General features: G+C 40.7%; 1 long non-coding RNA gene across 5 annotated transcripts in view; it reads right to left on the reverse strand.

Annotated features, from left to right (window-relative positions):
- Positions 1–651: 651 nt before the first annotated feature.
- The window catches only part of LOC139361202 (uncharacterized), a 34,873-nt gene continuing 23,363 nt past the window's right edge, over positions 652–12,161 (reverse strand). For 4 of the 5 annotated variants that reach the window (XR_011618771.1, XR_011618767.1, XR_011618769.1 and 1 more), the window contains one exon: positions 652–858. This is a non-coding gene — a long non-coding RNA (uncharacterized lncRNA). Of the gene's footprint in view, positions 954–12,161 lie in introns of all 5 variants that reach the window. The other variant, XR_011618770.1, reaches the window with a different exon arrangement.

Here is a 12,161-nt window from a genome sequence, read left to right on the forward strand (position 1 = left end):
AAAAAGTAATTTCCACTTGTTTGAACAGATGAAAGCATGAATAAATTGAAAGCCTGAAATATTAGCTTGGGGGAATAAAATCACTCGGGGGAGCAAAAGCAGGATATACCAGCCTTTAACTCTACACTTCCCCCAAGAAAAAATTTATAGATAGCTATGTACAAACCAAAATAGTGCTGGCAGGGTTCAAGGGACCACTTAAGAAACTATAGCAACACAGTGAAGCCAAAAAAAAAAAAAAAGAGAGAGAGAGAGTGAAAGAAAAAACAAACAAACAAACAAACAAAAAACAAAAACGAATAGCCATATAGAAAAAACAACTCCTGAAATCAGCATACCTGAGACAGCAGAAACATCTTTTTTGGCTAGGAATGAAAAAAGCAGAAAGGGACTATCAGTATCAGCCACAAGGTGGAACCACTATGGCCCTCAGTAACCCTCTCTGGCAGAAGACACTGGCATTCTTGCCCTGCAGTAAGTAACAGCCATTTCTGAGAGAAAATCCAGAGGAAAAGATGAAGATGTACCATCCCCTCCCACATCCCTTTTCCCCCACCAAAAATACCGTGACTGTTGTGCCAAACCAGGATCGGAACTACTACCTTTCTTAATCTGCATGTGTCTTCTCTGACATATGAGGAGCAACCATTTCAAAAGCTCCCACATAGAAATGCTCATACTAAATTTATTCTGTTACTTAAGAGTGTTTATGGATTTACATTCCATTTGTGGACTATCTCACTGGATCTTCTTTCCTGCAGTAAGAGGTGGTTTGGGTGCTGCTGAAGGTCATTGTCTCAATTTGTCTGGTGTTTGCAGAAGAGATGTCTGCAAAGTAGTAGAAGATCAAATTGGTGCCTGCCGAAGAAGGATGAAGTGCTGTAGAGCATGGTGGATTTTAATGCCAATTCCAACACCACTTATCATGTCAGATTATCAAGAACCCCTTAAACCTAAGTTGAAATGAAACTGATGTAAAATAAAAATACATCAAAGTGAAGTTATTTGCATCTAAGAATATTGAAGTATACATATTAAGTACTTCCATCTTGATAACCATCTTGTGTTTTCACTTATCAACATAAATGAATAAATACTAATTTCAAATATACCCAATACTATTTCTTTGTGAGTCATTAACAGATCTTAACAAAACCTTTAAAAATGAGAAAACTGTTACTTTTGTTTTCCAAGATGGTGGATTGAAGGCATTGTTAGCCTACCTCTTGCACTTGGAAAGACAAAATGGTGTGTAGAGATTCACACTGAACTTTCTTTCAAGAAGCAACACAGGAACTTAACAGGAAAATTGAAATAAGCCACAGACCATTTGAAAGAAGCAGCAGGATGCAGCTTACACCATAAGCTAGGCAGAAAATTTTGAGTTTCCAGGGTGTGAGAGGGGGATAAACTGACTGTAAGATATACACTTCCATTGGGAAACCTGTCAATCTAGGCCATGGGGGAAGGCCTTAATCGTACTCAGGGCTGGAGTTGATTCAGTGAAGAGTGACGAGTATATGAGGAGTGGCATTGGGATGTGCTTTGAGTCTCCAGCACGTTCCCAGTTTCTGGCAGGATGGAGGGAAGCCATTTCTGATTCTACCTCAGAGAGGACCTCCCAGAAGTCTGCCAGCTAACTCAAATGGTGGTCACAGGTTGAGAGAACCTCCCAACTGAAATGTTTGGTATAATTTTCTGTGGGGACAAACTCCCCAGGCCAGAACTGAGAGGTGAGTGGGACGTGTGATGCAGCAGCAAGCACAGGAGCTGGATGCCCTGCTCTGCAGGTGGATCAGGAGGGGTTTGGCCTGAAGGCTGCAGTTACTGTCTCAATAGGAGAGGCTTATGGTATGGGTCAGTTTTGAGCTCTGAGTTTAGACTTCTTGAAACTTAGCTAACTACTCCCAGTGGAACGCTGTGGGTATGAGACCTGCCTCGCCAAGGATGTGGGAGCTGGATGGGGCTTACTGCCAAGCTGCTACTCCCCATTCTTCATATGGACTCTCCGTGTACAGAGGCAGAGGCAGCTTCACTTCTCTCTGGAAAATTACCCCAGTGGCCTAAGAACTGCCTTCCAATTCCCACTGGAGCCACTGCTTGTCCCACACGTAGAGAGCCAGAGCATCACTTTACCTGACCTAGTTCCCACTTGGTTTTGCTCAACCACCTACCCTGGTAGATTAACACAAATAACAGAAGAAACTTTTAGAAGCCCTTTGGCTCTACCCGTTCCCTGAGACACCAGAGTACCTCCCATGGGTAACATAAGGCAAGTCCAAATCTCACCACTACCACCACAGCTGGCAGTCTTTTGCAAGCACCACCTCCTGGCTGAAGGCCAACTGACACAGTCCATTAGAGCATCTTGAATTCAGAACATACAATGTCATGACAGGCCGGGGAGCCTCCTCTGCCCTAATTTGGCTCTCTATCACACATTCTCTCTCTCTCACACACACATCAACCTACTGGCAAACGGAGGTAAACACACACACACACACACACACACACACACACACACACACCTGCTCAATTCAGGCCATTATCCCTGATGAACATCGATGCAAAAATTCTCAATAAAATACTGGCAAACCGAATCCAGCAGCACATCAAAAAGCTTATCCACCACGATCAAGTGGGCTGCATCTTTGGGGTGAAAGGCTGATTCAACATACACAAATCAATAAATGTAATTGATCACATAAACAGAACCAAAGGCAAACACCAGACAATTATTTTGATACACGCAAAAATGCCTCTGATAAAATTCAACATCCCTTCCTGTTAAAAACTCTCAATAAACTACGTATTGATGGAACATACCTTAAAATAATAACAGCTATTTCATACAGCCAATATCATAAAGAATAGGCAAAAGCTGGAAGCATTCCAGTTGAAAACCGGTACAAGAGAAGGAAGCCCTCTGTAACCACTTCTATTCAACATAGTATTGGAAGTTCTTGCCAGGCCAATCAGGCAATAGAAAGAAATAAAGGGTATTCCAATAGGAAGAGAGAAAGTCAACTTGTCTCTGTTTGCAGATGACATGACTTCCTATTTAGAAAACCCCATCATCTCAACTGAAAAACTTCTTGAACTGATAAGCAACTTCACCAAGGTCTCAAGATACAAAATCATTGTGCAAAAATCACAAGCATTCCATTACACCAACAATAGTCAAGCAGAGAGCCAAATCAACAATGAACTCCCATTCACAATTGCTACAAAGAGAGTAAAATACCTAGGAATACAACTAGGAGTACAACGGATGTGAAGGACCTCTTCAAGGACAACTGCAAACCACTGCTCAAGGTAATAAGAGAGGACACAGACGAATGGAAAAACATTCCATCCTCATGAATAGGAAGAATCAATATTGTGAAAATGGCCATACTGCCCAAACATTATAGATTCAATGCTATACCCATCAAAATACCGTTGACATTTTTCACAGAATTAGAAAGAACTATTTGAAATGTCATATGGAATCAAAGAATACCCCATATAGCCAAGACAATCATAAACAAAAATAACAAAGCTGGAGGCATTACGCTAACTTCAAACTGTACTAGAAGGCTACGGTACCAAAACAGCAGGCTACTGTTGCCAAAACAGACATATAGACCAATGGAGCAGAGCAAAGACCTCAGAAATAACACCACACATCTATGACCACCTGATCTTTGACAAACCTGACAAAAACAAGCAAGGGAGAAAGGATCTCCTATTCAGTAAATGATGCTGGGAAAACTGGCTTGCCATATACAGAAAACCAAAACTTGACCCCTTTCCTTACACCTTATACAATAATTAACTCAAGCTGGATTAAAGATTTAAATGTAAAATCCAAAACCATAAAAACCCTAGAAGAAAACCTAGGCAATATCATTCAGGACACAGGCAAGGACAAAGATTTCATGACAAAAATGTCAAAAGCAATTGCAACAAAAGCCAAAATTGGCAAATCGGATCTAATTAAACTAAAGACCTTCTGCACAGCAAAGAAACTATCATCAGCATGAGCAATCAACCTACAGGATGGGAGAAAATCATTGCAACCTACCCATCGGACAAAGGTCTAATAACAAAAATTGACAAGGAACTTAAACATATTTACAAGCAAAAAAAACAAACAACCCCATCAAAAGTGAGCAAAGGATATGAACAGAAACTTATCAAAAGAAGACATTTATCTAACCAACAAATATATTTTTTAACAGCTCAACAATACTGATCATCAGAGAAGTGAAAATGAAAACTACAATGAAATACCATCTCACACCCATCAGAATGGTGATTATTAAAAAGTTAAGAAACAATAGATGCTGGTGAGGCAGAGAAGAAAGAGGAACGCTTTTACACTGTTGGGGAAACTGTAAATTAGTTCAACCATTGTGGAAGACAGTATGGTGATTCCTCAAGGATCTAGAACCAGAAACACCATTTGACCCAGTAATCCCATTAGTGGCTATATACCCAAAGGAATATAAATCATTCCACTATAAAGACACATGCACATGTAAGTTTATTGCAGCACTATATACAATAGCAAAGACATGAAACCAACCCAAATGCATTTCAGTGCTAGACTGGATAAAGAAAATGTGGTACCTATACACCATAAAATACTATGCAGTCATAAAAAGGAATGAGATCATGTCTTTTGCAGGCACATGGATGAAGCCATCATACTGAGCAAACTAACACAGTAACAAAAAAATCAAACACGGCATGTTCTCACTAATAAGTGAAAGTTGAACATTAAGAAAACAAGGACACAGTGAGGGGAACAACACACAATACGGCCCACTGGGGACTGGGGGTGAGGGAAGAGAACTCAGAGGATGAGTCAATAGGTGCAACAAACCATCATGGCAAAGGATACCTATATAACAAACCTGTACGTTCTGCACATGTATCCCGTATTTTTTAAATTTAAAAACAGGAAATACTTATGTACATACATACATACATACATACATACATACACACACACATTCTTCCCGGATCTTCATTCCTGGTAAGCCAAGGAACCTGGAGAAACACCAGAATTCTGTCCCTCTGAAAATGCAGGACAGGTCTACCTTCATCAGCAAAAAATTTTGGACCAAATGTGGTAACTGCAGGTCCACCCCACAATGAGTAACTGAAAATTGAGGCAGTATTTCAGATCCAAAAAAACTGATGAAGCAATTCGTGACACATTTGGGTTGTTTTTGCCTTTTCCTACTATGAAGAATGCTAGTAGGAAGAAGGAAGAACGGTGTACAAATATCTGTTTGATTCTCTGCTTTCAGAATCCTTTGCTTGTTTGTGTGTTTGTTTGTTCTTTCCTGAGACAGGACATCACTCCAGTCAGCCAGGCTTTTCCAGTCTGTAATTTTTGTTCTTTCCTTTTGTCAAGTTTTAGAAGATTTTATTTAATTTCTATTGAATTTTAAGGCATTTTTAGATGTGTATTAAAACATTATCTCACATGCTGTGTGTTACATTTCATTTATTTTCATCGTCCCTTTTTTATTTTATTATTTTATTTTATTATGGTTTATATTCTAGGGAATATATGCACAAAGTGCAGGTTTGTTACATATGTATACACGTGCCATGTTGGTGTGCTGCACCCATTAACTCGTCATATACATTAGGCGTATCTCCTAATGCTATCCTTCCCTCCTCCCCGCACCCCACAACAGGCCCTGGTGTGTGATATTCCCCTTCCTGTGTCCAGGTGTTCTCGTTGTTCAATTCCCATCCATGAGTGAGAACATGTGGTGTTTGGTTTTCTGTTCTTGCAGTAGTTTGCTGAGAATGATGGTTTCCAGTTGCATTCATGTCCCTACAAAGGACATGAACTCATCCTCTTTTATGGCTGCATAGTACTCCCTGGTGTATATGCGCCACATTTTCTTAATCCAGTCTATCATTGATGAACATTTGGGTTGGTTCCAAGTCTTTCCTGTTGTGAATAGTGATGCAATAAACATATGTGTGCATGTCTTTATAGCAGCATGATTTATAATCCTTTGGGGATACAGCCAGTAATGGGATGTCTGGGTCAAATGGTATTTCTAGTTCTAGATCCTTAAGGAATCGCCATGCTGTTTTCCACAATGGTTGAACTAGTTGATAGTTGACAGTTCTACCAACAGTGTAAAAGTGTTCCTATTTCCCCACATCCTCTCCAGCACCTGTTGTTTCCTGACTTTTTAATGATCACCATTCTAACTGGTGTGAGACGGTAACTCATTGTGGTCTTGATTTGCATTTCTTTGATGGCTAGTGATGATGAGCATTTTTTCATCTGTCTGTTGACTGCATAAATGTCTTCTTTTGAGAAGTGTCTGTTCATATCCTTTGCCCACTTTTTGATGGGATTGTTTTTGTTTTTGTTTTTTTTCTTGTAAATTTCTTTGAGTTCTTTGTAGGTTCTGGATATTAGCCCTTTGTCAGATGAGTAGATTGCAAAAATTTTCTCCCATTCTGTAGGTTGCCTGTTTATTCTGATGGTAGTTTCTTCTGCTGTGCAGAAGCTCTTTAGTTTAATTAGATCCCATTTGTCAATTTTGGCTTTTGTTGCCATTGCTTTTGGTGTTGTAGACATGAAGTCCTTGCCCATGCTTGTGTCCTGAATGGTATTGCCTAGGTTTTCTTCTAGGGTTTTTATGGTTTTAGGTCTAACATTTAAGTCTCTAATGCATCTTGAATTAATTTTTGTATAAGGTGTAAGGAAAGGATACAGTTTCATCTTTCTACTTATGGCTAGCCACTTTTCCCAGCAGTATTTATTAAATAGGGAATCCTTTCTCCATTTCTTGTTTTTGTCAGGTTTGTCAAAGATCAGATAGTTGTAGAAGTGTGGTATTATTTCTGAGGGCTCTGTTCTGTTCCATTGGTCTATAGCTCTGTTTTGGTACCAGTACCATGCTGTTTTAGTTACTGTAGCCTTGTAGTATAGTTTGAAGTCAGGTAGTGTGATGAGTCCAGCTTTGTTCTTTTGACTTAGGATTGTCTTGGCAATGCGGGCTCTTTTTTGGTTCCATATGAACTTTAAAGTAGTTTTTTCCAATTCTGTGAAGAAAGTCACTGGTAGCTTAATGGGGATGGCATTGAATCTATAAATTACCTTGCACAGTATGGCCATTTTCACTATATTGATTCTTGATTCTTCCTATCCATGAGCATGGAATGTATGGAATGTTCTCCCATTTGTTTCTGTCCTCTTTTATTTCATTGAGCAGTGGTTTGTAGTTCTCCTTGAAGAGGTCCTTCACATCCCTTGTAAGTTAGATTCCTAGATATTTTATTCTCTTTGAAGCAATTGTGAATGGTAGTTCACTTATGATTTGGTTCTCTGTTTGTCTGTCATTGGTGTATAAGAATGCTTGTGATTTTTGCAAATTGATTTTGTATCCTGAGACTTTGCTGAAGTTGCTTATCAGCTTAAGGAGATTTTGGGCTGAGAGGATGAGGTTTTCTAAATATACAATCATGTCATCTGCAAACAGGGACAATTTGACTTCCTCTTTTCCTAATTGAATACCCTTTATTTCTTTCTCTTGCCTGGTTGCCCCGGCCAGAAGTTCAACACTATGTTGAATAGGAGTGGTGAAAGAGGGCATCCCTGTCTTGTGCTAGCTTTCAAGGGGAATGCTTCCAGTTTTTGCCTATTCAATATGATATAGGCTGTGGGTTTGTCATAAATAGCTCTTATTATTTTGAGATATGTTCCATCAATTCTGAATTTATTAAGTTTTTAGCATGAAGAGCTGTTGAATTTTGTCAAAGGCCTTTTCTGCATCCATTGAGATAACAATGTGGTTTTTGTCTTTGGTTCTGTTTATATGCTGGATTACGTTTATTGATTTGTGTATGTTGAACCAGTCTTGCATCCCAGGGATGAATCCCACTTGATCATTGTGGATAAGCTTTTTGAAGTGCTGTGGATTTGGTTTACCAGTATTTTATTGAGGATTTTTGCATGGATGTTCATCAGGGATATTGGTCTAAAATTCTCTTTTTTGTTGTTGTGTCTCTGCCAGGCTTTGGTATCAGGATGGTGTTGGCCTTATAAAATGAGTTAGGGAGGATTCCCTCTTTTTCTATTGATTAGAATAGTTTCAGAAGGAATGGTACCAGCTCCTCCTTGTACCTCTGGTAGAATTCGGCTATGAATCTTTCTGGTCCTGGACTTTTTTGTTGGTAGGCTATTAATTATTGCCTCAATTTCAGAGCCTGTTATTGGTCTATTCAGGGATTCAACTTCTTCCTGGTTTAGTCTTGGGAGAATGTATGTGTCCAGGAATTTATCCATTTACTCTAGGTTTTCTAGCTTATTTATGTAGAGGTGTTTTTAATATTCTCTGATGGTACTTTGTATTTCTGTGGGGTCAGTGGTGATATCCCCTTTATCATTTTTTATTGCATCTATTTGATTCTTCTCTCTTTTCTTCTTTATTAGTCTTGCTAGCTACCTATCAATTTTGTTAATCTTTTCAAAAAATCAGCTTCTGGTTTCATTGACTTTTTGAAGGGTTTTTTGTGTCTCCGTCTCCTTCAGTTCTGCTCTGATCTTAGTTATTTCTTACCTTCTGCTAGCTTTTGAATGTGTTTGCTCTTGCTTCTCTAGTTCTTTTAGTTGTGATATTAGGATGTCAATTTTAGATCTTTCCTGCTTTCTCTTGTGAGAATTTAGTGCTATAAATTTCCCTCTACACACTGCTTTAAATGTGTTCAGAGATTCTGGTATGATGTATCTTTGTTCTCATTGGTTTCAAAGAACATCTTTATTTCTGCCTTCATTTCGTTATGTAACCAGTAGTCATTCAGGAGCAGGTTGTTTAGTTTCCATTTAGTTGAGCAGTTTTGATTGAGTTTCTTAATCCTGAGTTCTTGTTTGATTGCACTGTGGTCTGAGAGACAGTTTGTTATAGTTTCTGTTCTTTTATATTTCCTGAGGAGTGCTTTACTTCCAACTATGTGGTCAATTTTGGAATAAGTGCGATATGGTGTTGAGAAGAATGTATATTCTGTTGGTTTGGGGTGGAGAGTTCTGTAGAAGTCTATTAGGTCTGCTTGGTGCAGAGCTGGGTTCAATTCCTGTATATCCTTAACTTTCTGTCTCGTTGATCTGTCTAATGTTGACAGTGGGGTATTAAAGTCTCCCGTTATCATTGTGTGGGAGTCTAAGTCTCTTTGTAAGTCTCTAAGGACTTGCTTTATGAATCTGGGTGCTCCTGAATTGGGTGTATATATATTTTGGATAGTTAGCTCTTCCTGTTGAATTGATCCCTTTACGATTGTGTAATGGCCTTCTTTGTCTCTTTTGATCTTTCTTGGTTTAAACTCTGTTTTATCAGCGACTAGGATTGCAACCCCTGCCATTTTTTGTTTTCCATTTGCTTGATAGATCTTCCTCCATCCCTTTATTTTGAGCCTATGTGTGTCTCTGCACGTGAGATGGGTCTCCTGAATACAGCAAACTGGTGGGTCTTGTCACCACCAGGCCTGCCCTATAAGAGCTCCTGACTCTTTATCCAACTTGCCAGTCTGTGTCTTTTAATTGGAACATTTAGCCCATTTACATTTAGGTTAATATTGTTACATGTGAACTTGATCCTGTCATTATGATGTTGGCTGGTTATTTTGCTCATTAGTTGATGCAGTTTCTTCCTAGCATCGATGGTCTTTACATTTTGGCATGTTTTTGCAGTGGCTGGTATGGGTTGTTCATTTCCATGTTTAGTGCTTCCTTCAGGAGCTCTTGTAGAGCAGGCCTGGTGGTGACAAAATCTCTCAGCGTTTGCTTGTCTGTAAGGATTTTATTTCTCCCTCACTTATGAAACTTAATTTGACTGGATATGAAATTCTGGGTTGAAAATTCTTTTCTTTAAGAATGTTGAATATTGCCCCACCCCTCCCTTCTGGCTTGTAGAGTTTCTGCCGAGAAATCCACTGTTAGTCTAATGGGCTTCCTTTTTTTTTTTTTTTTTTTTTTGAGACGGAGTCTCGCTCTGTAGCCCAGGCTGGAGTGCAGTGGCCGGATCTCAGCTCACTGCAAGCTCCGCCTCCCGGGTTCACGCCATTCTCCGGCCTCAGCCTCCCGAGTAGCTGGGACTACAGGCACCCGCCACCTCGCCCGGCTAGTTTTTTGTATTTCTTAGTAGAGACGGGGTTTCACCGTGTTATCCAGGATGGTCTCGATCTCCTGACCTCGTGATCCACCCGTCTCGGCCTCCCAAAGTGCTGGGATTACAGGCTTGAGCCACCGCGCCCGGCCATAGGCTTCCCTTTGTGGGTAACCCGACCTTTCTTTCTGGCTGCCCTTAACATTTTTTCCTTCATTTCAACTTTGGTGAATCTGACAATTATGTGTCTTGGAGTTGCTCTTCTAGAGGAGTATCTTTGTGGCGTTCTCTGTATTTCCTGAATTTGAATGTCAGCCTGCCTTGCTAGGTTGGGGGAGTTCTCCTGGATGATATCTTGCAGAATGTTTTCCAACTTGGTTCCATTCTCCCCCTCACTTTCAGGTACACAAATCAGACGTAGATTTTTCCTTTTCCCATATTCCCATATTTCTTGGAGGCTTTGTTCATTTCTTTTTACTCTTTTTTCTCTAAACTTCTCTTCTCACTTCATTTTATTCATTTGATCTTCAATCACTGATGCCCTTTCTTCCAGTTGACCGAGTCGGTTACTGAAGCTTGCGCATTTGTCATGTAGTTCTTGTGTCATGGTTTTCAGCTCTCTCAGGTCATTTAAGGACTTCTTTACATTGGTTATTCTAGTTAGCCATTCAGGAAATCTTTTTCCAAGGTTTTTAGCTTCTTTGCTATGGGTTCAAACTTCCTCCTTTAGCTCGGAGAAGTTTGATCGTCTGAAGCCTTCTTCTGTCAACTTGTCAAAGTCATTCTCTGTTCAGCTTTGTTCCATTGCTGGAGAGGAGCTGCATTCCTTTGGAGGGGGAGTGTTGCTCAGATTTTTAGAATTTTCAGTTTTTCTGCACTTCTTTTTCCCCATCTTTGTGGTTTTATCTACCTTTGGTCTTTGATGATGTTGATGTACAGATGGGGTTTTGGTGTGGATGTCCTTTCTGTTTGTTTGTTAGCTTTCTTTCTAATAGTCATGACCCTCAGCTACAGGTCTGTTGGAGTTTGCTCAAGGTCCACTCCAGACCCTGTTTGCCTAGGTGGCAGCAGTGGAGGCTGCAGAAGAGTGAATATTGCTGAACAGCAAATGTTTCTGCCTGATTATTCCTCTGGAAGCTTCGTCTCAGAGGGGTACCCGGTTGTGTGAGATGTGAGGTGTCAATCTTACCCTAGTGGGGGTGTCTCCCAGTTAGGCTACTCCAGGGTCAGGGACCCACTTGAGCAGACAGTCTGTCTGTTCTCAGATCTCAAACACCATGCTGGGAGAACCACTACTCTCTTCAAAGCTGTCAGACAGGGACATTTAAATCTGCAGAGGTTTCTGCTGCCTTTTGTTTGGCTATGCCCTCTCCCCAGAGGTGGAGTCTACAGAGACAGGCAGGCCTCTTTGAGCTGTGGTGGGCTCCACCCAGTTTGAGCTTCCCCACCACTTTGTTTACCTACTCAAGCCTCAGCAATGGCAAGCACCCCTCCTCCAGCCTTGCAGCCTCCTTGCAGTTAGATCTTGGACTACTGTGCTAGCAATGAGGGAGGCTCTGTGGGCGTGGGACTCTCCAAGCCAGATGCGGGATATAATCTCCTGGTGTGACATTTGCTGAGACCCTTGATAAAGGACAGTGTTAGCGTGGGAGTAACCCAATTTTCCAGGTGCTGCGTATCACGGTTTCCCTTGGCTAGGAAAGGGAATTCCCTTCCCCCTTGCACTTCCTGGGTGAGGTGATGCCTCGCCCTGCTTCGGTTGTTGCTCTGTGTGCTGCATTCACTGTCCTGCCCCCACTGTCCAACAAGCCCCAGTGAGATGAACCCGGTACCTCAGTTGGAAATGCAGAAATCACCCGTCTCCTGTGTTGCTCACGCTGGGAGCTGGAGGCTGGATCTGTTCCTATTCGGCCATCTTGGAACTGCCTCTCATCGCTCCTTTAATGAACAAAAGGTTTTAGCTTAGATATCTTCCTGTTTGTCAAGTTTTCTGATTTTGACTTTTCAAAATATGCTGTCATATACAAGAAACCC

The sequence above is a fragment of the Macaca nemestrina genome, unplaced genomic scaffold (assembly GCF_043159975.1).
Source record: "Macaca nemestrina isolate mMacNem1 unplaced genomic scaffold, mMacNem.hap1 Scaffold_101, whole genome shotgun sequence".
Classification (NCBI taxonomy): Eukaryota; Metazoa; Chordata; class Mammalia; order Primates; family Cercopithecidae; genus Macaca; species Macaca nemestrina.